The sequence below is a fragment of the Hemibagrus wyckioides genome, linkage group LG08, assembly GCF_019097595.1.
Source record: "Hemibagrus wyckioides isolate EC202008001 linkage group LG08, SWU_Hwy_1.0, whole genome shotgun sequence".
NCBI classification, from domain to species: domain Eukaryota; kingdom Metazoa; phylum Chordata; class Actinopteri; order Siluriformes; family Bagridae; genus Hemibagrus; species Hemibagrus wyckioides.
The window spans coordinates 23,218,995-23,245,120 of NC_080717.1; the positions used below are offsets into that span (position 1 = coordinate 23,218,995).

A 26,126-nucleotide genomic window follows, 5' to 3' on the forward strand; every position below is an offset into this window, starting at 1 on the left:
CTTTAATAGTGCCAACCTCAAATGCACAGCGACAAACTTTTACCAACACATCAGCTGCCCCACCAGGGGTGAAAGGACACTAGTCCACTGCTACACTACAGTCAGAGACGGCTACAAGGCACAATCTTGCCCACCGTTTGGGAAATCTGACCACGCCGCCATCTTCCTCATGCCGAAATATAAACAAAGGCTCAAGCAGGAAGTTCCGGCTCGGAGGGAGGTCTTATGCTGGACGGACCAATCGGTGGACTCTCTGCAGGACGCTCTGGAGGACGCAGACTGGGACATGTTCCGGCACAGCTCTGATGACGTCAACATGTTTACGGAAGCAGTTGTGGGATTCATCGGGAAACTAGCGGATGACACAGTTCAAAAGACTATCATCAAGATTTTCCCCAATCAGAAGCCGTGGGTGGATAAATCCGTCCGCGATGCTCTGAGATCCCGCTCCGCTGTGTACAACACGGGGCTCACCAGTGGAAACATGGACGAGTATAAAGCTGCATCCTACAGCGTGCACAGAGTGGTGAAGGAGGCGAAGCAGCGCTATGGACAGAAACTAGAGTCACAATTTCAACAGAGTGGCTCTAGGAGTCTGTTGCAGGGACTAAGGACTATGACGGACTACAAAACACCATCTTCTAGATTGGTGTATGCAGATGCTTCTCTGGCAGACGAGCTAAACACCTTTTATGCTCGCTTCAAGGCTGCAGCTCAGAGTGCCAATGGCGTTAGCAGTGCTAACAGCGCTACAGGCAGCACACACGAGGAGCATGCTGGAGAGGACAGCGCGTTCATCATCTTGGAGCACGACGTGAGAGGCATTCAGGAAAGTGAACACCAGGAAGGCAGCAGGACCAGATGTGTTCTGAGCCCCCTGCTGTACTCTTTGTACACATATGACTGCATGGCCACTACCAACTTCACCAACATTATCAAGTTTGCTGAACACACCGTTGTCGTCGATTGATCTCCGACAACGAGACGGCCTACCTGGAGGAGATTAAGACGCTGGAGGACTGGTGCCAGAGGGACAACCTCCACCTTTAATGTCAGCAAGAGTAAGGAGCTGATGGTGGACTTCAACAGAAAGCAGGAGAGGAACTACCAGACCCCTGTGATTCAACAACAGCCCAGTGGAGAGAGTGGACAGCTTCAGATACCTTGGTGTTCACACCACGCAGGATCTGTCATGGTCCTGTCACATCAACACCGTGGTCGAAGAAGGCCCAACAGCGTCTCTTCCATCTCAGACGCTTGAGAGACTTTAGACTGCCTACTGAGGTGCTAAGGAAGTTTTATTCCTGCACCATAGAGAGCATCCTGATGGGAAACATCACCACCTGGTTCGGGAACAGCACCATGCAGGACAGACGAGCTCTTCAGAGGGTGGTGCGATTAGCTGAGTGCATCATCTGTACCAAGCTCCCTGACCTGCACTCGATGATCAACAACTGGTGCTGGACCAAGGCCAATGGACTTTTCTCTCTGTTGAGGTCAGGGAAGCGCTTCCGCTCCCTGAAGGCCAACACTGAGAGAATGAGGAGAAGCTTCTTCCCGCAGGCTATACCGTCTCTGAGTCAGAACCTCACACAGGATTCAACTAATTGGACCTACTATGCTCCTACACACACATGTTGGAACTCCAAACAACCACACCGGACATTTGCACATTACAGGACTGTGGCACACAAACACACAAATGTACATTTGCACATTTCAAGACTGTGTACACAATACAACACAAACATATATGTTGCACAGTCTGCTCCCATTTTCATAAAAGAGCACTTATGCATATATAATTAATATTATAACTTAATTATATATAATTATATACACTTCCTATATACACATTTTATATACATATATGCCATACCTTTATTTATATTTATTATATTTTATTCTATTTTTATTCTATTTTACTTTTTACCTACTGTGAACTTGTTTTTATATTTTATATTTTTAGTATAATTTGTATTCTTATATTTTATATTTCGTATTTTTATATTTTATTCCTTATTCCTTTTACTTTTTCAAGGGTCAAAACAGTCGTGCAAGCATTTCACTGCATATCATACTGTGTACGATTATCTATGTGACAAATTTGAATTTGAGACCTAGTTAGTATGCAAAAACTGCGTGTTTGAGTCCTGTGCAATGTGTTTATTGAGAGTTCTGTATAAACCAGATTGTATTGTGTGTAGTGTGTTGTATTGTACAGTCCAGTACAGAGAGAAGAGTAGTGTCAGCACTGACTTCTCCCACTCCGCGTTGAATTAAAGAGTCGCATGGCATGGGGGAGGAACGACCTCCTCAGTCTGTCAGTGGAGCAGGGCAGTGACAGCAACCTGTCACTGAAGCTGCTTATCTGTCTGAAGATGATTTTGTACAGTGGATGCAGTGGATTGTCCATGATGGACAGGACCCTGCTCAGCGCCCTCCTCTCTGCCACTGATGTCAGGCTGTCCAGTTCTGAGCCTACAATCAAGCCCGCCTTCCTCACCAGCTTGTCCAGACGTGAGGCCTCCTTCTTCTTTATGCTGCCTCCCCAGGGCACTCGCCACAACAGTCTGATAGAACATCTGCAGTAGCTTTTTGCAGATGTTAAAGGAAGCCAGTCTTCTTAGGAAGTACAGCCGGCTCTATCCTTTCCTAGACAGAGCGTCTGTGTTGGCAGTCCAGTCCATTCTTTCATCCAGCTGTACTCCAAGGTACTTGTAGGTCTTGACAAACTCCACACAGTCCCCGTTGATAGTAACAGGCTCAGGTTGAGCCCTGGGCCGCCTAAAGTCCACCACCATCTCCCTGGTCTTTGTAGTGTTGAGGTGCAGATGGTTAACATCACACCATGCAACGAAGTCCTGTATCAGTTGTCTGTATTCTTCCTCCTGTCCCTTCCTGATACAGCCAACGATAGCAGTATCGTCCGCAAACATTTGCACGTGGCAGAGCTCCGAGTTATACTGAAAGTCCGAGGTGTAGATGGTGAACAGGACCGGCGAGAGAACAGTCCCTTGTGGTGCCCCAGTACTGCTGACCACAGTGTCAGACCTGCAATCCCCCAGTTTCACGTATTGAGGTCTGTCTGTCAGGCAGTCTGTGAACCACGTGATCAGCTGTGAGCTTACTCCCATCTCTGTTAGTTTGTCTCTGAGGAGCAGCGGCTGGATGGTGTTGGATGCACTGGAGAAGTCCAAAAATGTTATTCTCACAGCCCTGCTGCCACTGTCCAGGTGAGAGAGGGATCTGTGTAGCATGTAAGTAATGGCATCTTCCACTCCCACCTTCTCCTGGTATGCAAACTGCAGAGGGTCGAGGGTGTGGTGTAGCATCACCCGCTCCATGGTCTTCATTATATGAGATGTTGGCGTAAAACTAACCTAAACCTTAAAGACTGTGTAAAATTAACCTAAATTTCATATACAAGAACTAATAAGTAAGTATAGTTAATTTCTTTACAGGTGTGAACAGTAAAAGTGACAACCTGTAAAACGTTTTTCTTACTCCTAATTTCACCTTCAGAGTTTGGATTGCTGCCCCAAGACTCTCCTTTAGATTCTCGTGAAATTGTTTAAGGTACGCAAAGGAAAAAATAACGAATTCAAAATATTTTAATGCATTATGTTGGGAAATACTGTGTGTCCAGAGGTAATGAAAGGTCGGCAGAGGTGTATATAGAGGTCTATAGTCTATGGTGTTCTGTGAAAATGGCGGATGAGTGGCGCATTTTTAAAGATGAACTTTTTTGCGTTTTAGAAAATTTGGGACTCATAAAAAGGTCCATGTTTTATTTGCATTAGAGAGATTTTATTTGTAAAAATGTTCATCTTTTATAGCAAAAAAAGTAAAGGTTTTCTAAATAAATAAATACTTATTACTGTAAATCAGTATTTTGGTGAAATTTGCATGCAGTTTGGTGATTCAGACTCTTATTGTGCTTAAATAGCCAGTATTAAAATTGTCTGGTTTTCGCCAAGAAAGCCTCGTGGAAAAAAAAAAAGTTTAACACCGAGTTAGAGCAGGTTATTAATTTGGCCTTTCCCTTGTCTCCTTTACCCGAGATGTTTTTCTTCTGCAATACCACATCTGACCACTGAGGGACAGTGTTATATCATTCAGGTAAGTTTGTAACATCTTTTTTAATTCAGTATCTGTTTCTCTACGTGTTAGTTTGTTACAACTGAATGATTTTTACAACAGTTTAAAGGTTTGTTCTGAAAAGAGCTTTCTGAACCTGTGTGAGATTGTAGTGTGAAGGATCTTGTATTCCTGTCTCTGATTGGTCGGTTTGTGTATCCTTTATGGGTTCCCTTTTGTTTGTTTTTTTGTTAAAGAACACTTAAAGAGCCATTTTACTTTGCTAAGGTTAGCATTAACAAGCTATTTCTATTGGTTTATTATAAAATATTAAGAGAAAACGGTATTACAGTTCTGTAGAATGGCACCATTTGTTGTTGGCTGTTGTCGGTATTGCTTCTCTGCCTTTTGGCTAAGATCAATTGGTTGAGACCGTGATCGACTCTTTGGTGGCATTTGTCTACAGCTTTTTTCGTGGCTGTTGATCTTCCCATCAAAGAGGATATTGGCGCGATTCCTGTGGAGCCAAAGGTTATTTTTTTGCAACCATCTTGCTTTGGGGTTTCCTTTTCAGGTAAGTGCTTTCTTTTCTTTTTTTTCTCCAAAATGTCGGCTGCTCATGCCGGCATGAGGAGGCACCACAGCGTGCGTTTTTTGTTTAAAGAAGTGGATGGAAAGCTACTGGTGATGTCGCGTCTCGATTTCTCCAGGAAGCTAATCCAAAAAACCCTCAGTTTTAAGCCTGAGGATCTGAATTGTTTAGTCACCCTTCCCCTGAACAAAGGTTTTGATGTTAGTTTTAGGACTTGATGATTTCTGGCAACGATTTGAAAAATGTAAGGCCCAGTTTTCCATGATTGTGTTGGGGGAGAACAGGGGCTACATCCATTACCAGGGAATGCCTAAGCTATGTAGGAAATGTGGACGCTTGGGACATTTAGCCGAAGTATGTCAGGAAGTTGTGTGTGGGAAGTGTAGAGAAATTGGTCATGGGTTTGAAGAGTGTACCATTGGCAGATTTTTGTGGTCAAACCATCTCTACAGAGATTGTCCCAAAAGTTTTGCCAACAAATTGAGAGGCAACAAGATGGCTGCCTCACATGTGGAGCAAACAAAGGAGGTTGAGGAGGAGGACTGGAGGTTCTGGCAGGAAATTCGAATCCCCAGGCAACCTCAGGGTTTGGGCAAGGAGGAAGGGGGGCGGCCTCAAGGGCAGAGCCAGGTGAACAGAAGGAGGAAGCTGCTTCCCTCCAAGAAAAGGATGAACAGGAAATGGAGGAAGGGGAGGAGGAAACGGCTTCCTTGCTGGTAACGGTCTCTGAGTTGAACATGGATAATAGTGGGAGTGAAACCCAAGGCTCACTCCCGAGTGTACAAGTGCGGAAAAGACCTGCGGGATCTCCTCTGCCATTAGCAGAGGAGGAAAAAGTTGAGAGCAGTGCAACGTTCAGATAGTTCCTCATCGGAAGATCTAAACTGGTTGTGGCCCTGTATGTCCCCCAATGAGGTTCCTTTCTTGCACTTTCGGCTAAGAACATTGTCGCCAAAGGAGCTGTAAGAGTGTTCCTCTGCAGCTCCTGAGGCTTCAAGCACTTGCCCTCTTGACCCCCCAAATAATGGGTTTAAAGAAGAGCAAGTGTCGCAAGAAATCATTTGATAAATACTTGATACTTCATAAATAGTTTTAACCTCTTGTCTCTGCAGAATTCCAGTCATACCATACTGGATACATACATTCTTACCATACTGCTCATGGCCCTCACTCCTCCACACATCTCCACAATAAATGTGAGAAGCGTGAGGTCCACATTGAGAGCACAGTGTGTTTTATCCTTTTTAAAATCCTTTAAGTCGGATGTGTTTTTATTGCAAGAATGTGCATTGCCCTTTTTATCAAATTACAGGAAATGGGAGGAGTTGTGGACCCCGGGGCCCTCTGTGTGGAGTGGATCAAATTTTAACAAAAGTGATTGTGTAGCCATTTTAATCAACAACCCAAACATCTCGGTAAAGGGGAGCACTGTGGTGAGGGACAGACGGGCGATTTTAGCAAATCTGACTTTTATTGATAGGGATTTTAACGTTCTTAATGTATATGGGTTTACTGAAAAGAACAATAGGTATGAGCTTTTAGAAGATTTGCAGCCTTACATGCTTTGTAGAGCACCCCTAGTGGTAGCAATAAAACACCGGTTTTATTGCAAGAGTTAGTAAAGGATTTTAAGTTAGCTGACCGTTTTAAAACACTGCATTGAGGAGAGGAGGGCTTCACTTGGCTCAGTGGTGACTGCACCAGAGCCTCTCGAATCGACTGTTTTTGCACGAGACTGCCCGCCAGCTGATGCTACATTGACCCTCCCTCTTCTTTTCCAACCACATTATGCTGTCATGCACTGTCTCACTCTCCACAGGTGTGACAGTAGGGGGAGGGCTATGGAAGCTAAACTGCTCCCTTTTGGATGATGAGGAAGTGGTCAGAGAATACAGGGAGCGGTTCAGCCAGTGGCAGACCCTCCAAGACTTTTATGATTCACGCGCACAGTGGTGGGAGATGGTTAAGGAATGGACCGGACAGTTTTTTAGAAATTTAGGAAAAAAGAAAAAAGACAAAGGGAAAAGGTGTATGATGGGGCTGCAAAAAAGACTGCAAAGATATTTTAATCTTTTAAACAACGGGTTTGATTTTATGGATGAGATTTGAGAGCTCAAGAAAGAAATGTCTGTCTTGGCGAAAGTTCAAAGTAAAAGTATTTTAAGGAGTAGAGAGAGATTGAGGAAGGGGAAAAATGTACAAGGTACTTTTTAAAAAAAATTTTTGTCAGTCTTATAAGTAATTTAAATGTTAAAGGGAGGAAATTTAATGTTAAGACAGAAGAGATTTTAAGTGAGGTGGAGGAATTTTATAGTGACTCGTACAGCAAAAAGACGTAAAAGATCTATGAATGAAGTTTTAGACTCTTTAACGGAAAAAGTAAACAGCCAAGAAGTGCTTTTAGCACAGGATTTAACAGTTTTGGAAATGCAAAAGGTTCTTAAAAGAGGGAAGTCACCAGGAATAACGAATTTAACAACTCCCGGACGGTTTCAGAATAGGGATAGTGTCACTACTTCATAAAAAAAGGAGACAAGACGGACCTTAGGAACTGGAGATCCATCACACTTTTAAATTTTGATTGTAAGCTCTTTAGCAAGGTTTTATCGATGCGGATGTCTACGGTTTTAGAGTACATGATCCAACCGGATCAAGCTTGCTCTGTGCCCGGCAGGAAGATCACGGACAACCTAGTCCTGATTAGAGATGCCATCTGTTATGCGAGAGACAGAAACATTCGACTGGAAGTGTTAAATTTAGATTTCGAAAAAGCATTTGACTGCATCTCGCACCAGTTCCTGCTTCAGGTACTGAAATAAATGGGGTTTCCAGAGAGGTTTTTAGCTTGGGTGTGACTGCTGTACAATGGCCTCGTCAGCAGGATTCTAGTAGAGCACCTGTCCAAAGCGGTAAATATCTGCAGCGGTGTCCGTCAGGGCTGCCTGTTATCACCCCTACTGTACATGGATTGCATAGAGCCGCTGGCACAGATCTTGAAAAAGGAAAAATGGATCAAATGACTGGACATTCCCAGGACCGGCGGACTGACAGCAACTTGTGTTTTATATATGGACGATGTAACCCTTTTAGCAACTGATGTTTTATCTGTACGGAGAGCAATGGACTTTACGGACTGGTATGGCCGAGCCTCGGGCTCCAAGCTCAACAGGAGTAAATCCGAGGCTGCACATCAGCTACGCCGTGAACCCGTCCAGAGAGAACAAAACTGTGGCCATGACGAGATTCTGGCTGGGCTCTTACCTACGAGTTTTAAAGATTTTACCAACTGATTTGAAATGTCCAGTGTCTTTTACCTTACCTAAAGAGTACAGTTTGATCAAGAGGTTCTAAAAAGCACACTCTTTAGAGCAGCAAGACGTCACCGTTTTAACCAATCATAAATCCATGATGTCTCTTGTGCAGGATCGAGAACCAGTGAGTCCAGTCCCAGGACTCACAATAGGTGAGGCCAAACGAGGTTGGAAGAACACCGCCCACCCTGCTCTCCAGAACAGGCACAGGGATCTGTCGTGGATGGTGTCTCATGAGATCCTTCCGGTCAGGGCGGTTATGCACTCGCGGGGATTGGGGCTTGGTGCACCGTTTCCTGATGTAAAAAAGTAGAAAGAAAAACCTTACTTACTTGCCTATGTACTTTATTATTTAATGCATTCTTATTACTGACTTACTCAATTACTTTGCTACTAACTTATTATGTTCTTATTACTGATTGACTTACTTATTACTTTCTTTTAACTTACTTACTGACTTACTTTGTTAGTCACTTATCACTTTCTTATTACTGACTGACTTAGCCTAATATGGAAAGTGCATGTGGCCAGCAAATGCCACTTACCCCTAGCCTATCATCGCCACGATGTGCTCACCACTATCAGCTGCTCCTCGTCCACGTGTCCCTACCCATGTTCCCTTGCTAATCATCGCCAGGCTGTGTGGTGCGGCTTCGTCATTCTGTTCAGGTGGAGCTTTGTAGAGACGCTGCGGAGGATGTGAAGAAACGATTTTGCTAGGATTGGATTTTGCTCCGGCTGCTCAGAGACTTTAGCGGACTGGTTCCTCTGAGTTCCTGGACATCACCTTTGCTGCCTTCACTGACTGCCTTCTTCGACCAGTGCTCTTGGCTCAGGGAGGAGGAGGTGCTCTGTGGTCTTCGGCTGGTTCCGCTGTTCACTATGGATGATGTCCCCATCACCGTGCATGTCTACAATCCCTTCTTGGTGGACGAGGTCATCAGGGCTTTCCTGGTGCGGTACTACTCGTCTGTCTCAGCAGGGGAGAAGCTGCGAGGGCTCTTCGGTGTCTGGAACGGGAAGTGTAGGTTCCTCGTCAGGCTGAAGACAGACCCGGCTGCTCCGGGTAGCCTGGCCCACCCTCCGGGGAACTTCTCCATCGGTCCCAACCGGGGTTTCCTCCACTACCCTGCTACTGCTGGAAGTGTGGGGCCATGCAAAGGAGGCCTGCACTGGACGGAGGTGCCGCGTCTGTGGCTCGTGTGATCACCTCGCGGCTGAGTGTGGGGCGCGGAAGGCCTGCAGCTTGTGTGGCAGCGAGGAGCATCTTTATTGCCAGTGCCCATCAAGGAAGGGGACTTATGTCAGCCTCTTCGCTGAGGAATGCTTGTTCCTAAGTGCCCGGCAAAAGGGGGAGCAGGAGGATGCAGTGCTTGCCGAAGGGGCAGCAGAGCCTGCGGCACCAAGTGGGCCAGTGAGCAAGGAGGCAGCAGGGCCATCTAACAAGGAGGTCCAACCGACACAGGCAGAAGGGGGCTCTTCAGATCTGACCCCGGGTGAGTTACTGCCAGCCGACCAGGTAACAATCCGGCCAGGACTGGATGCACCAGAGAGGTGGAGGGAGGAACAGGCTTCGGGGCCCAGTCTGGGGCTGGATGCCGGGCTGTTTGGAAGTTGGGCGGAAGTGACAGAAGGGGTAGGGGAGGTCTCGACCCTGGTGCAACCGGACTGGGCCTCAATGGAGTTCTCGGACGGCATGGAGGAGGTGGGATCGGATCCAGAATAGGGTATATGGGAGTGGGGCAGACTCTCCGGGACTGGATGCACCAGAGAGGTGGAGGGGGTGACTGAGAAGAGAAGGATAAAGAGGTCACATGTGGAGAGAGGACGGGAGTTTGACCTCCTGACCACAGAGAACATTGCAGGTACAAGGGAGATTGAAGTGGAGGGAGCTCAGGGGGCGCGGGCTGTAGACGCATTGGGGGGAGGATTCTTTGGAGCAGGATGGAGGGCCAAGGGAGGAGGAGGGGTGCACACAAGTTGTGGCAAGACGGGCCAGAACAGGGGCTGGCAGGGGTGGAGGGGGATAGCAATACTTTTGAATAAAAAGGGTACTGGAAATTGGAACAAGCAACAGTTGGGGTATGAGAAGGACTGTGTATTTTGGGGGTGGGGAGGGAGGGGAGTGAAAGTTTGGATGGTGGGGGGGTTGTGGGTAGTTCTTCTGGGAGAGTCTTGTTTTTGGGGAAAGTGCCTCCAGATTGTCTTGATTGGTTCTGATTCTTTGTAATTTTTCTTTGATGATTAGAATAGCATCACTTAATGTGTGGGCCATCAAGCAGCCTCTTAAAAGGACAGTCGTGTTTTTAAGTTTGCATTCAGTTCCTTTTGATTTGTTATTTTTGCAGGCAGTCCATTTATGCTCGGAGAGGGACGGGGTTGAGTTCACAAAAGGGTGGGCTCTCAGTCCTGCCGTTTGGGGTATGGGTGAAGGGAGGGGAGATGGAGTGGGGGTGCTGTTCAAATCTTTTGAGTGGGAGGTGGAAAATGTAGTTTCGGTAGTGCCGGGGAGAGTGATCTATTTAGAGTGGGATTAAGTACAGGGCCATAGGGGTGTACGCACTGTGTAGGTGGGGGGCAATGGCGGGGGTTCTTCCGCCTGCTCTAATCTCTTTTCTACACAAATAGAGTATTGCTGGTTGGGGGGGATTTTAATGTGGATGTAGAGTCGGACGGGGGGGTGGAGCTGGCCCATACAATGTCAGAGGCAGGCCTGGTTGATGTTTACAGGGTGGTCGATCCGCATTCCCCAGGCTATACTTGGAGGAACTCTCGGGGTGATGCATCCAGGCTCGACCTCCTGTTTGTGGCAGAGAGGGTGAAGGTGCACGCATGCTTTCTGAGGCTCTTTTGGGCCTCCGACCACTGCATGGTGTTCGGCAGCATCAAAGTTGAGGGTTGTCAAAGGGGACGAGGTTGCTGGAGATTGAACTGTTCTGTCTTGCAGGACCATGCCTTTGCCAAGATTTTTTGCCACCTATACGTAGGTTGGTGAAGGTTGCAGATGCTGTACAACACACAGCGTAAGTGGTGGGAGGACATGAAAGAGAGTTGCCACCCTGGTCTGCTGGTGGGGCCAGGAGATGGCAAGAAGGAGAATGGAAAGAGCCAGGCAGTGGTCAAGAGTCCTTGTTTCATCTTGGAAAGATGGAGATTGTGGGCAGCTCAGGGATGCCAGTGAATCCCTACGAGCTCACTTTGAGGCGGAGGCCCGCAGCTACCCGCCTGAACAAAGTAGGCAGGCACTCGAGTTGGATGAGTGCCCTACACGCTTCTTTTTGAATAGTGTCAGAAGCCGGCAGTGAGGGTCTTATATAGAGGATCTGAGTGATGGCACCCGGGTTCTGACTGTGTCCGTGGACATGTTGGGCTGTGCTAGTGCCTTCTACTGCAACCTCTTCCAATGAAGAGGATCGAGCGGTGAACTGGCAGCTGGTTTTCTGGACTCTGTGGCAGATAGACTGCCTGGGGAAATAGTGGAGTTGGAAGAGCAGGTGTCTCTAGAGGAGGTGGAGAGTGCTATGCTCTCTCTGAAAACAGGTGTAGTTCTTGGAGGGGACGGTCTCCTTGTGGAGTGGTACCGGACCTTTTGGCCCCTTGTGGGCCCAGATCTGGTGGCCAATTACAGGGAGGCAGTTGTGGCTGGGCTTCTTCCATAGTCAGCGAGAGTTGGGCATATCACCCTCCTACGTAAGAAGAGTGACAGGGCAGACTTGGCAAACTGGTGGCCGATCACATTGCTGACGGCAGATTATAAGATCTTTGCCAAGTTACTGGCCCTGCGCCTCGGAAAGGTGATGGCCGCGGTTGTGCACCCTGACCAGACTTGTGGGGTGCCTGGACGGATGTGTGGTATGAACCTGGTACTGGTCAGAGATGTTTTGGCATGGGCGACATAATGCCAGGTACCGTTGGCTTTGCTGAATTTGGATCAGGAGAAGATCTTTGATTGTGTGTCGCACGCGTTTCTGTTTGCTCTCTTGGAACAAATGGGCTTTGGTCCGGATTTCAATGCTACGGTGCGACTGCTTTATGCCGGGGCAGTGAGCCGCGTCATTAATGGACATCTTTCCGAGCTGATCGAGCAGAAAGGGGGGTCAGACAGGGGTGCCCTCTCTCGCTGATGCTCTATGTGCTGTTCCTAGAGCCTCTGGTGGAGAGCCTGAGAAGAGATCTGGATTTTCAGGGACCTCATATCCCGGGCGTGAACGGGGTTAGGGCCAAGGTGTTGGTGTATGCCAACGACACTATGTTGTTCCTTGGCTGAGATGAAGACTTCCGCGCAGTGGAGCGGGTGATCGAGGTGTTCTCCGATGCTAATGATGCGCGAGTTAACCGTGGGAAGTCCTCCGTACTTTATGCTGGAGGATGGGCTGGAAGGACTCCTGGAGGTCCCAGGGGGTTTCTCTCTGTGCCAGGATGGGCTCAGGATTTTGGGCATCATCTTCAGGAGGGAGGACAGCACCCAGAGGAACTGGAATATTGCCCTCAGAAAAGTACAGGCAAGAGATGAAAGCTGGAACTGGAGGGATCTCTCTTTTTCAGGGAGAGTGCTTGCGGTCAATGCCGACCTGTTGGAAATATTGAATCATCTTGCCTATGTCTTCCGTGTCCCCTTTGTGACAGGAAGGTGCCTAGAATGCCTTGTGTTTATGTTCATTTGGGGAGGGAGGAACGAGCAGGTTGCCCCTGTACGAATGTATATGCATCAGGAGAAAGGGGGGAGAGGTGTGATTTATGCTCCCCTCAAGACCATGGCCTTGTTCGTGTCCTTTGCGGCGAGGTTGACCAGGGGGTCGGAGGGACATGTATCGGCCCTGTTTGCAAAGTTTTGACTGGGTTTCACTTTGCGAACGGTGATTCCCTGGAGAGGCACGGCGCCATGGTTGGTCAACTGCCCATGGCACTACCAACAGGTGGTCGAGTTCTTCCGGGACCAGCAATGGCGCCTGGTGGACAGTCTCATTCTGGAGCATTGTAGGCTATATAAAAAGTGGAGGAACTGCTGTGCAGCATGCATGAGCGAGGGACTGCCCCGCGGGCCGGGCGTAGATTGGGTAAAGATGCAGCCCAAGTGGTTAGATGGGGCCAGCAAGGATCTGCACTGGTTGGGGGCCCTGGGGCGCCTCCCAGTGAGGGAGAGGCTTTATAGGGACGGTTCAACTCGGATGCCCCCGTGTCCAAATTGGTGCGGGGGCGAGGAGACCATTGACCATGCATTGTGGTCATGTCCCATCGCAGCCCGCTTTTGGAGGCACGTGTCGGAGTGGTTGCCCGCTGAAGAGGGGGCAGTGATAGGTCGCGACCTTGTGCTGTATGGCAGTGGATTGGGGCACATGGGGCCAGGGATGTCAAGGCCGCTGTGGCAAGCCGTTTTGGTAGCAAAGTGCATTCTTTGGGGCACGAGGTCCATCCGGAGCCTATCCCCATGCGTCAGTCAAGCATGTCTCTTCGTTATTCAGGGCCAAGCTCCCTAAGGTACAGGGTGAGGAGCAAGGGGGTGAAGGTTTTGTGAGGATAGGAGTGGGAGGTTTGGAGGGGGGAGTCTTTTTGGGGACCATGGTATTGGGGGCCCCATGGTGGCCAGACCGGTGAGGAGATGGGTGTGGGATTGTTTAAGTGTCTGCATTTTGTTTGATTTGAACATTTTGGTTTCCTGACTTGTTTGTAATAATTTTTGTTGTTTTCTTAATGTTTATGTATGATGATTTGTGTTATGACAAGAAATGTGACCGTGAGTTTCATAGTTTTGGGTTTTTATGTTGATGTGTGGTACGTGGGTGGGATTTAAGTGGGACGGATTGTTTTTGTTTTGCTGGTTTTGATGTTTCAGTTATTTGGCTGGGGTTTCATTGTATGTTATTGTAAGGAAGCAGTACTAATAAAGAAAAAAAACCTGTTATCAGTTTAATATCTGATACGCGCTCTATATGAGGGCCCTGTACTAACCAGATTTTTAGAACTGGGAGCTGGAAAAGGGGCTTGCTCCGTCCGCTCCACGCATCGGCCTGGTATTGCAGTACTTCCAAGCTTAGTGCACCGTTTTCTGATGTAAAAAAGTAAAAAAAAAATTTACTTACTTACCTACTTACTTCATTACTTAATGCATTCTTATTACTGACTAACTTGCTTGCTTTGTTACTCACTTATTACATTCTTATTACTTACTTACTGACTTACTTTGTTGCTCACTTTTTACTTTTTTATTGCTTACTTACTGACTGACTGACATCCTTTATTACTGACTGACTTATTTACTGACTTACTTTGTTACTCACTTATTACTTTCTTATTACTTACTTACTGACTGACATATTTTATGACTGACTGACTTACTGACTTACTTTGTTGCTCACTTATTACTTTCTTATTACTTACTTACTGACATAATTTATTACTGACTGACTGACTTATTTACTGACTTACTTTGTTAGTCACTTATTACATTCTCATACCTTACTGACTTACTTTGTTAGTCACTGATCACTTTCTTATTACTGACTGACTTAGCCTAATATGGAAAGTGCATGTGGCCAGCAAATGCCACTTACCCCTAGCCTATCATCGCCACGATGTGCTCACCACTATCAGCTGCTCCTCGTCCACGTGTCCCCACCCATGTTCCCTTGCTAATCATCGCCAGGCTGTGCTCACCACTGTCAGCTGTTCCTCGTCAACACCCCCCTCCCCCATATACAGGTGAACAGCTGGGGGTGGCCCCAATTCCTTCATTGGGTCTCCCGTAAGCCTCGGAAAGCGGGGCTATGGGCTGTCCGCCAAGCAAGGGGAATAACAAGTTATCGCTTCTCGGCCTTTTGGCTAAGATCAAGTGTAGTATCTGTTCTTATCAGTTTAATATCTGATACGCCCTCTATATGAGGGCTCTATATTAAACGGATTTTTAGAGCTGGGAGCTGGAAAAGGGGCTTGCTCCGTCCGATCCACGCGTCGGCCTGGTATTGCAGTACTTCCAGGCATTGTGCACCATTTTCTAATGTAAAAAAGTAGAAAAAAAAAAACTTACTTACTTCATTACTTAATGTATTCTTGTTACTGACTTACTTGCTTGCTTTGTTATTCACTTATTACGTTCTTATTACTTACTTATTCACTTTGTTGCTCACTTTTTACTTTCTTATTTCTTACTTACTGACGGACATCCTTTATTACTGACTGACTTATTTACTGACTTACTTTGTTACTCACTTATTACTTTCTTATTACTTACTTACTGACTGACTGACATCCTTTATTACTGACTGACTTATTTACTGACTTACTTTGTTACTCACTTATTACTTTCTTATTACTTACTTACTGACTGACGTATTTTATTACTGACTGACTTACTGACTTACTTTGTTACTCACTTATTATTATTACTGACTGACTTAGCGTAATATGGAAAGTGCATGTGGCCAGCTAATGCCACTTACCCCTAGCCTATCATCGCCACGATGTGCTCACCACTATCAGCTGCTCCTCGTCCACGTGTCCCCACCCATGTTCCCTTGCTAATCATCGCCAGGCTGTGCTCACCACTGTCAGCTGTTCCTCGTCAACACCCCCCTCCCCCATATTCAGGTCAACAGCTGGGGGTGGCCCCGATTCCTTCATTGGGGCTTCCGTAAGCCTCGGAAAGCGGGGCTATGGGCTGTCCGCCAAGCAAGGGGAATAACAAGTTATCGCTTCTCGGCCTTTTGGCTAAGATCAAGTGTAGTATCTGTTCTTATCAGTTTAATATCTGATACGCCCTCTATATGAGGGCTCTTTATTAAATGGATTTTTAGAGCTGGGAGCTGGAAAAGGGGCTTGCTCCGTCCGATCCACGCATCGGCCTGGTATTGCAGTATTTCCAGGCTTGGTGCAACATTTTCTAATGTAAATGAGTAGAAAAAAAAAAACTTACTTACTTCATTACTTAATGTATTCTTATTACTGACTTACTTGCTTGCTTTGTTATTCACTTATTACGTTCTTATTACTTACTTATTCACTTTGTTGCTCACTTTTTACTTTCTTATTTCTTACTTACTGACTGACTGACATATTTACTGACTTACTTTGTTACTCACTTATTACTTTCTTATTACTTACTTACTGACTGATGTATTTTATTACTGACTGACTTACTGACTTACTTTGTTACTCACTTATTACGTTCTTATTACTTACTGACTGATTTACTTACTTTGTTGCTCACTTTTTACTTTCTTATTACTTACTTACTGACTGACTGACATCCTTTATTACTGACTGACTTATTTATTGACTTACTTTGTTACTCACTTATTACGTTCTTATTACTTACTGACTGACTTACTTTGTTGCTCACTTTTTACTTTCTTATTACTTACTTACTGACTGACTGACATCCTTTATTACTGACTGACTTATTTATTGACTTACTTTGTTACTCACTTATTACGTTCTTATTACTTACTGACTGACTTACTTACTTTGTTGCTCACTTTTTACTTTCTTATTACTTACTTACTGACTGACTGACATCTTTTATTACTGACTGACTTATTTACTGACTTACTTTGTTACTCACTTATTACGTTCTTATTACTTACTGACTGACTTACTTTGTTGCTCACTTTTTACTTTCTTATTACTTACTTACTGACTGACTGACATCTTTTATTACTGACTGACTTATTTACTGACTTACTTTGTTACTCACTTATTACTTTCTTATTACTTACTGACTGACGTATTTTATTACTGACTGACTTACTGACTTACTTTGTTACTCACTTATTATTATTACTGACTGACTTAGCGTAATATGGAAAGTGCATGTGGCCAGCAAATGCCACTTACCCCTAGCCTATCATCGCCACGATGTGCTCACCACTATCAGCTGCTCCTCGTCCATGTGTCCCCACCCATGTTCCCTTGCTAATCATCGCCAGGCTGTGCTCACAACTGTCAGCTGTTCCTCGTCAACACCCCCCCTCCCCCATATTCAGGTAAGCAGCTGGGGGTGGCCCCGATTCCTTCATTGGGGCTTCCGTAAGCCTCGGAAAGCGGGGCTATGGCCTGTCCGCCAAGCAAGGGGAATAACAAGTTATCGCTTCTCGGCCTTTTGGCTAAGATCAAGTGTAGTATCTGTTCTTATCAGTTTAATATCTGATACGCCCTCTATATGAGGGCTCTATATTAAACGGATTTTTAGAGCTGGGAGCTGGAAAAGGGGCTTGCTCCGTCCGATCCACGCATCGGCCTGGTATTGCAGTACTTCCAGGCTTGGTGCACCGTTTTCTAATGTAAAAAAGTAGAAAAAAAAAAACTTACTTACCTCATTACTTAATGTATTCTTGTTTCTGACTTACTTGCTTGCTTTGTTATTCACTTATTACGTTCTTATTACTTACTTACTCACTTACTTTGTTGCTAACTTTTTACTTTCTTATTTCTTACTTACTGACTGACATCCTTTATTACTGACTGACTTATTTACTGACTTACTTTGTTACTCACTTATTACTTTCTTATTACTTACTTACTGACTGACTGACATCCTTTATTACTGACTGACTTATTTACTGACTTACTTTGTTACTCACTTATTACTTTCTTATTACTTACTTACTGACTGACGTATTTTATTACTGACTGACTTACTGACTTACTTTGTTACTCACTTATTATTATTACTGACTGACTTAGCGTAATATGGAAAGTGCATGTGGCCAGCAAATGCCACTTACCCCTAGCCTATCATAGCCACGATGTGCTCACCACTATCAGCTGCTCCTCGTCCACGTGTCCCCACCCATGTTCCCTTGCTAATCATCGCCAGGCTGTGCTCACCACTGTCAGCTGTTCCTCGTCAACACCCCCCCTCCCCCATATTCAGGTCAACAGCTGGGGGTGGCCCCGATTCCTTCATTGGGGCTTCCGTAAGCCTCGGAAAGCGGGGCTATGGCCTGTCCGCCAAGCAAGGGGAATAACAAGTTATCGCTTCTCGGCCTTTTGGCTAAGATCAAGTGTAGTATCTGTTCTTATCAGTTTAATATCTGATACGCCCTCTATATGAGGGCTCTATATTAAACAGATTTTTAGAGCTGGGAGCTGGAAAAGGGGCTTGCTCCGTCCGATCCACGCATCGGCCTGGTATTGCAGTACTTCCAGGCTTGGTGCACCATTTTCTAATGTAAAAGAGTAGAAAAAAAAAAAACTTACTTACTTCATTACTTAATGTATTCTTATTGCTGACTTACTTGCTTGCTTTGTTATTCACTTATTACGTTCTTATTACTTACTTATTCACTTTGTTGCTCACTTTTTACTTTCTTATTTCTTACTTACTGACTGACATCCTTTATTACTGACTGACTTATTTACTGACTTACTTTGTTACTCACTTATTACTTTCTTATTACTTACTTACTGACTGACTGACATCCTTTATTACTGACTGACTTATTTACTGACTTACTTTGTTACTCACTTATTACTTTCTTATTACTTACTTACTGACTGACGTATTTTATTACTGACTGACTTACTGACTTACTTTGTTACTCACTTATTATTATTACTGACTGACTTAGCGTAATATGGAAAGTGCATGTGGCCAGCTAATGCCACTTACCCCTAGCCTATCATCGCCACGATGTGCTCACCACTATCAGCTGCTCCTCGTCCACGTGTCCCCATCCATGTTCCCTTGCTAATCATCGCCAGGCTGTGCTCACCACTGTCAGCTGTTCCTCGTCAACACCCCCCTCCCCCATATTCAGGTCAACAGCTGGGGGTGGCCCCGATTCCTTCATCGGGGCTTCCGTAAGCCTCGGAAAGCGGGGCTATGGGCTGTCCGCCAAGCAAGGGGAATAACAAGTTATCGCTTCTCGGCCTTTTGGCTAAGATCAAGTGTAGTATCTGTTCTTATCAGTTTAATATCTGATACGCCCTCTATATGAGGGCTCTATATTAAACGGATTTTTAGAGCTGGGAGCTGGAAAAGGGGCTTGCTCCGTCCGATCCACGCATCGGCCTGGTATTGCAGTACTTCCAGGCTTGGTGCACCATTTTCTAATGTAAAAGAGTAGAAAAAAAAAAAACTTACTTACTTCATTACTTAATGTATTCTTATTACTCACTTACTTGCTTGCTTTGTTATTCACTTATTACGTACTTATTACTTACTTATTCACTTTGTTGCTCACTTTTTACTTTCTTATTTCTTACCTACTGACTGACATCCTTTATTACTGACTGACTTATTTACTGACTTACTTTGTTACTCACTTATTACTTTCTTATTACTTACTTACTGACTGACTGACATCCTTTATTACTGACTGACTTATTTACTGACTTACTTTGTTACTCACTTATTACTTTCTTATTACTTACTTACTGACTGACGTATTTTATTACTGACTGACTTACTTTGTTACTCACTTATTATTATTACTGACTGACTTAGCGTAATATGGAAAGTGCATGTGGCCAGCAAATGCCACTTACCCCTAGCCTATCATCGCCACGATGTGCTCACCACTATCAGCTGCTCCTCGTCCACGTGTCCCCACCCATGTTCCCTTGCTAATCATCGCCAGGCTGTGCTCACCACTGTCAGCTGTTCCTCGTCAACACCCCCCCTCCCCCATATTCAGGTCAACAGCTGGGGGTGGCCCCGATTCCTTCATTGGGGCTTCCGTAAGCCTCGGAAAGCGGGTCTATGGGCTGTCCGCCAAGCAAGGGGAATAACAAGTTATCGCTTCTCGGCCTTTTGGCTAAGATCAAGTGTAGTATCTGTTCTTATCAGTTTAATATCTGATACGCCCTCTATATGAGGGCTCTATATTAAACGGATTTTTAGAGCTGGGAGCTGGAAAAGGGGCTTGTTCCGTCCGATCCACGCATCGGCCTGGTATTGCAGTACTTCCAGGCTTGGTGCACCATTTTCTAATGTAAAAGGGTAGAAAAAAAAAAACTTACTTACTTCATTACTTAATGTATTCTTATTACTGACTTACTTGCTTGCTTTGTTATTCACTTATTACGTTCTTATTACTTACTTATTCACTTTGTTGCTCACTTTTTACTTTCTTATTTCTTACTTACTGACTGACTGACATCCTTTATTACTGACTGACTTATTTACTGACTTACTTTGTTACTCACTTATTACTTTCTTATTACTTACTTACTGACTGTCGTATTTTATTACTGACTGACTTACTGACTTACTTTGTTACTCACTTATTATTATTACTGACTGACTTAGCGTAATATGGAAAGTGCATGTGGCCAGCTAATGCCACTTACCCCTAGCCTATCATCGCCACGATGTGCTCACCACTATCAGCTGCTCCTCGTCCACGTGTCCCCACCCATGTTCCCTTGCTAATCATCGCCAGGCTGTGCTCACCACTGTCAGCTGTTCCTCGTCAACACCCCCCTCCCCCATATTCAGGTCAACAGCTGGGGGTGGCCCCGATTCCTTCATTGGGGCTTCCGTAAGCCTCGGAAAGCGGGGCTATGGGCTGTCCGCCAAGCAAGGGGAATAACAAGTTATCGCTTCTCGGCCTTTTGGCTAAGATCAAGTGTAGTATCTGTTCTTATCAGTTTAATATCTGATACGCCCTCTATATGAGGGCTCTATATTAAACGGATTTTTAGAGCTGGGAGCTGGAAAAGGGGCTTGCTCCGTCCGATCCACGCATCGGCGTGGTATTGCAGTACTTCCAGGCTTGGTGCACCATTTTCTAATGTAAAAGAGTAGAAAAAAAAAAAACTTACTTACTTCATTACTTAATGTATTCTTATTACTCACTTACTTGCTTGCTTTGTTATTCACTTATTACGTTCTTGTTACTTACTTATTCACTTTGTTGCTCGCTTTTTACTTTCTTATTTCTTACTTACTGACTGACATCCTTTATTACTGACTGACTTATTTACTGACTTACTTTGTTACTCACTTATTACTTTCTTATTACTTACTTACTGACTGACTGACATCCTTTATTACTGACTGACTTATTTACTGACTTACTTTGTTACTCACTTATTACTTTCTTATTACTTACTTACTGACTGACGTATTTTATTACTGACTGACTTACTTTGTTACTCACTTATTATTATTACTGACTGACTTAGCGTAATATGGAAAGTGCATGTGGCCAGCAAATGCCACTTACCCCTAGCCTATCATCGCCACGATGTGCTCACCACTATCAGCTGCTCCTCGTCCACGTGTCCCCACCCATGTTCCCTTGCTAATCATCGCCAGGCTGTGCTCACCACTGTCAGCTGTTCCTCGTCAACACCCCCCCTCCCCCATATTCAGGTCAACAGCTGGGGGTGGCCCCGATTCCTTCATTGGGGCTTCCGTAAGCCTCGGAAAGCGGGGCTATGGCCTGTCCGCCAAGCAAGGGGAATAACAAGTTATCGCTTCTCGGCCTTTTGGCTAAGATCAAGTGTAGTATCTGTTCTTATCAGTTTAATATCTGATACGCCCTCTATATGAGGGCTCTATATTAAACGGATTTTTAGAGCTGGGAGCTGGAAAAGGGGCTTGCTCCGTCCGATCCACGCGTCGGCCTGGTATTGCAGTACTTCCAGGCATGGTGTACCGTTTTCTAATGTAAAAAAGTAGAAAAAAAAAAACTTACTTACTTCATTACTTAATGTATTCTTGTTACTGACTTACTTGCTTGCTTTGTTATTCACTTATTACGTTCTTATTACTTACTTACTAACTTACTTTGTTGCTCACTTTTTACTTTCTTATTTCTTACTTACTGACTGACATCCTTTATTACTGACTGACTTATTTACTGACTTACTTTGTTACTCACTTATTACTTTCTTATTACTTACTTACTGACTGACTGACATCCTTTATTACTGACTGACTTATTTACTGACTTACGTTGTTACTCACTTATTACTTTCTTATTACTTACTTACTGACTGACGTATTTTATTACTGACTGACTTACTTTGTTACTCACTTATTATTATTACTGACTGACTTAGCGTAATATGGAAAGTGCATGTGGCCAGCAAATGCCACTTACCCCTAGCCTATCATCGCCACGATGTGCTCACCACTATCAGCTGCTCCTCGTCCACGTGTCCCCACCCATGTTCCCTTGCTAATCATCGCCAGGCTGTGCTCACCACTGTCAGCTGTTCCTCGTCAACACCCCCCTCCCCCATATTCAGGTCAACAGCTGGGGGTGGCCCCGATTCCTTCATTGGGGCTTCCGTAAGCCTCGGAAAGCGGGGCTATGGGCTGTCCGCCAAGCAAGGGGAATAACAAGTTATCGCTTCTCGGCCTTTTGGCTAAGATCAAGTGTAGTATCTGTTCTTATCAGTTTAATATCTGATACGCCCTCTATATGAGGGCTCTATATTAAACAGATTTTTAGAGCTGGGAGCTGGAAAAGGGGCTTGCTCCGTCCGATCCACGCATCGGCCTGGTATTGCAGTACTTCCAGGCTTGGTGCACCATTTTCTAATGTAAAAGAGTAGAAAAAAAAAAACTTACTTACTTCATTACTTAATGTATTCTTATTACTGACTTACTTGCTTGCTTTGTTATTCACTTATTACGTTCTTATTACTTACTTACTCACTTACTTTGTTGCTCACTTTTTACTTTCTTATTTCTTACTTACTGACTGACATCCTTTATTACTGACTGACTTATTTACTGACTTACTTTGTTACTCACTTATTACTTTCTTATTACTTACTTACTGACTGACTGACATCCTTTATTACTGACTGACTTATTTACTGACTTACTTTGTTACTCACTTATTACTTTCTTATTTCTTACTTACTGACTGACGTATTTTATTACTGACTGACTTACTTTGTTACTCACTTATTATTATTACTGACTGACTTAGCGTAATATGGAAAGTGCATGTGGCCAGCAAATGCCACTTACCCCTAGCCTATCATCGCCACGATGTGCTCACCACTATCAGCTGCTCCTCGTCCACGTGTCCCCACCCATGTTCCCTTGCTAATCATCGCCAGGCTGTGCTCACCACTGTCAGCTGTTCCTCGTCAACACCCCCCTCCCCCATATTCAGGTCAACAGCTGGGGGTGGCCCCGATTCCTTCATTGGGGCTTCCGTAAGCCTCGGAAAGCGGGGCTATGGCCTGTCCGCCAAGCAAGGGGAATAACAAGTTATCGCTTCTCGGCCTTTTGGCTAAGATCAAGTGTAGTATCTGTTCTTATCAGTTTAATATCTGATACGCCCTCTATATGAGGGCTCTATATTAAACGGATTTTTAGAGCTGGGAGCTGGAAAAGGGGCTTGCTCCGTCCGATCCATGCATCGGCCTGGTATTGCAGTACTTCCAGGCATGGTGTACCGTTTTCTAATGTAAAAAAGTAGAAAAAAAAAAAACTTACTTACTTCATTACTTAATGTATTCTTATTACTGACTTACTTGCTTGCTTTGTTATTCACTTATTACGTCCTTATTACTTATTTATTCACTTTGTTGCTCACTTTTTACTTTCTTATTTCTTACTTACTGACTGACATCCTTTATTACTGACTGACTTATTTACTGACTTACTTTGTTACTCACTTATTACTTTCTTATTACTTACTTACTGACTGACTTATTTACTGACTTACTTTGTTACTCACTTATTAATTTCTTATTACTTACTTACTGACTGACGTATTTTATTACTGACTGACTTACTGACTTACTTTGTTACTCACTTATTATTATTACTGACTGACTTAGCGTAATATGGAAAGTGCATGTGGCCAGCTAATGCCACTTACCCCTAGCCTATCATCGCCACGATGTGCTCACCACTATCAGCTGCTCCTCGTCCACGTGTCCCCACCCATGTTCCCTTGCTAATCATCGCCAGGCTGTGCTCACCACTGTCAGCTGTTCCTCGTCAACACCCCCCTCCCCCATATTCAGGTCAACAGCTGGGGGTGGCCCCGATTCCTTCATTGGGGCTTCCGTAAGCCTCGGAAAGCGGGGCTATGGGCTGTCCGCCAAGCAAGGGGAATAACAAGTTATCGCTTCTCGGCCTTTTGGCTAAGATCAAGTGTAGTATCTGTTCTTATCAGTTTAATATCTGATACGCCCTCTATATGAGGGCTCTATATTAAACGGATTTTTAGAGCTGGGAGCTGGAAAAGGGGCTTGCTCCGTCCGATCCACGCATCGGCCTGGTATTGCAGTACTTCCAGGCATGGTGTACCGTTTTCTAATGTAAAAGAGTAGAAAAAAAAAAAAACTTACTTACTTCATTACTTAATGTATTCTTGTTACTGACTTACTTGCTTGCTTTGTTATTCACTTATTACGTTCTTATTACTTACTTATTCACTTTGTTGCTCACTTTTTACTTTCTTATTTCTTACTTACTGACTGACATCCTTTATTACTGACTGACTTATTTACTGACTTACTTTGTTACTCACTTATTACTTTCTTATTACTTACTTACTGACTGACTGACATCCTTTATTACTGACTGACTTATTTACTGACTTACTTTGTTACTCACTTATTACTTTCTTATTACTTACTTACTGACTGACGTATTTTATTACTGACTGACTTACTGACTTACTTTGTTACTCACTTATTATTATTACTGACTGACTTAGCGTAATATGGAAAGTGCATGTGGCCAGCTAATGCCACTTACCCCTAGCCTATCATCGCCACGATGTGCTCACCACTATCAGCTGCTCCTCGTCCACGTGTCCCCACCCATGTTCCCTTGCTAATCATCGCCAGGCTGTGCTCACCACTGTCAGCTGTTCCTCGTCAACACCCCCCTCCCCCATATTCAGGTCAACAGCTGGGGGTGGCCCCGATTCCTTCATTGGGGCTTCCGTAAGCCTCGGAAAGCGGGGCTATGGGCTGTCCGCCAAGCAAGGGGAATAACAAGTTATCGCTTCTCGGCCTTTTGGCTAAGATCAAGTGTAGTATCTGTTCTTATCAGTTTAATATCTGATACGCCCTCTATATGAGGGCTCTATATTAAACGGATTTTTAGAGCTGGGAGCTGGAAAAGGGGCTTGCTCCGTCCGATCCACGCATCGGCCTGGTATTGCAGTACTTCCAGGCATGGTGCACCGTTTTCTAATGTAAAAGAGTAGAAAAAAAAAAAAACTTACTTACTTCATTACTTAATGTATTCTTGTTACTGACTTACTTGCTTGCTTTGTTATTCGCTTATTACGTTCTTATTACTTACTTACTCACTTTTTTGCTAACTTTTTACTTTCTTATTTCTTACTTACTGACTGACATCCTTTATTACTGACTGACTTATTTACTGACTTACTTTGTTACTCACTTATTACTTTCTTATTACTTACTTACTGACTGACTGACATCCTTTATTACTGACTGACTTATTTACTGACTTACTTTGTTACTCACTTATTACTTTCTTATTACTTACTTACTGACTGACGTATTTTATTACTGACTGACTTACTTTGTTACTCACTTATTATTATTACTGACTTACTTGCTTGCTTTGTTATTCACTTATTACGTTCTTATTACTTACTTACTCACTTACTTTGTTGCTCACTTTTTACTTTCTTATTTCTTACTTACTGACTGACATCCTTTATTACTGACTGACTTATTTACTGACTTACTTTGTTACTCACTTATTACTTTCTTATTACTTACTTACTGACTGACTGAAATCCTTTATTACTGACTGACTTATTTACTGACTTACTTTGTTACTCACTTATTACTTTCTTATTACTTACTTACTGACTGACTGACATCCTTTATTACTGACTGACTTATTTACTGACTTACTTTGTTACTCACTTATTACTTTCTTATTACTTACTTACTGACTGACGTATTTTATTACTGACTGACTTACTTTGTTACTCACTTATTATTATTACTGACTTACTTGCTTGCTTTGTTATTCACTTATTACGTTCTTATTACTTACTTACTCACTTACTTTGTTGCTCACTTTTTACTTTCTTATTTCTTACTTACTGACTGACATCCTTTATTACTGACTGACTTATTTACTGACTTACTTTGTTACTCACTTATTACTTTCTTATTACTTACTTACTGACTGACGTATTTTATTACTGACTGACTTACTTTGTTACTCACTT

General features: G+C 44.2%; 13 non-coding genes across 13 annotated transcripts; all 13 read left to right on the forward strand.

Annotated features, from left to right (window-relative positions):
- Positions 1-13,839: 13,839 nt before the first annotated feature.
- Positions 13,840-14,028, forward strand: LOC131358741 (U2 spliceosomal RNA). Its single transcript, XR_009205670.1, has one exon. It is a non-coding gene; the product is annotated as a U2 spliceosomal RNA (small nuclear RNA).
- A 754-nt stretch (positions 14,029-14,782) lies between these two features.
- LOC131358707 (U2 spliceosomal RNA) lies at positions 14,783-14,973 on the forward strand. Its single transcript, XR_009205651.1, has one exon. It is a non-coding gene; the product is annotated as a U2 spliceosomal RNA (small nuclear RNA).
- Positions 14,974-15,667: 694 nt separating this feature from the next.
- Positions 15,668-15,858, forward strand: LOC131358670 (U2 spliceosomal RNA). Its single transcript, XR_009205616.1, has one exon. It is a non-coding gene; the product is annotated as a U2 spliceosomal RNA (small nuclear RNA).
- A 1,203-nt stretch (positions 15,859-17,061) lies between these two features.
- On the forward strand, positions 17,062-17,252 carry LOC131358658 (U2 spliceosomal RNA). Its single transcript, XR_009205604.1, has one exon. It is a non-coding gene; the product is annotated as a U2 spliceosomal RNA (small nuclear RNA).
- Positions 17,253-17,951: 699 nt separating this feature from the next.
- LOC131358591 (U2 spliceosomal RNA) lies at positions 17,952-18,142 on the forward strand. Its single transcript, XR_009205539.1, has one exon. It is a non-coding gene; the product is annotated as a U2 spliceosomal RNA (small nuclear RNA).
- Positions 18,143-18,837: 695 nt separating this feature from the next.
- Positions 18,838-19,028, forward strand: LOC131358601 (U2 spliceosomal RNA). Its single transcript, XR_009205549.1, has one exon. It is a non-coding gene; the product is annotated as a U2 spliceosomal RNA (small nuclear RNA).
- Positions 19,029-19,716: 688 nt separating this feature from the next.
- Positions 19,717-19,907, forward strand: LOC131358689 (U2 spliceosomal RNA). Its single transcript, XR_009205634.1, has one exon. It is a non-coding gene; the product is annotated as a U2 spliceosomal RNA (small nuclear RNA).
- A 612-nt stretch (positions 19,908-20,519) lies between these two features.
- Positions 20,520-20,710, forward strand: LOC131358694 (U2 spliceosomal RNA). The gene has a single exon (XR_009205639.1). It is a non-coding gene; the product is annotated as a U2 spliceosomal RNA (small nuclear RNA).
- A 688-nt stretch (positions 20,711-21,398) lies between these two features.
- Positions 21,399-21,589, forward strand: LOC131358703 (U2 spliceosomal RNA). The gene has a single exon (XR_009205647.1). It is a non-coding gene; the product is annotated as a U2 spliceosomal RNA (small nuclear RNA).
- A 690-nt stretch (positions 21,590-22,279) lies between these two features.
- LOC131358592 (U2 spliceosomal RNA) lies at positions 22,280-22,470 on the forward strand. Its single transcript, XR_009205540.1, has one exon. It is a non-coding gene; the product is annotated as a U2 spliceosomal RNA (small nuclear RNA).
- Positions 22,471-23,160: 690 nt separating this feature from the next.
- On the forward strand, positions 23,161-23,351 carry LOC131358687 (U2 spliceosomal RNA). The gene has a single exon (XR_009205632.1). It is a non-coding gene; the product is annotated as a U2 spliceosomal RNA (small nuclear RNA).
- A 671-nt stretch (positions 23,352-24,022) lies between these two features.
- Positions 24,023-24,213, forward strand: LOC131358677 (U2 spliceosomal RNA). Its single transcript, XR_009205623.1, has one exon. It is a non-coding gene; the product is annotated as a U2 spliceosomal RNA (small nuclear RNA).
- Positions 24,214-24,909: 696 nt separating this feature from the next.
- Positions 24,910-25,100, forward strand: LOC131358661 (U2 spliceosomal RNA). Its single transcript, XR_009205607.1, has one exon. It is a non-coding gene; the product is annotated as a U2 spliceosomal RNA (small nuclear RNA).
- The last annotated feature ends 1,026 nt before the right edge of the window (positions 25,101-26,126 follow it).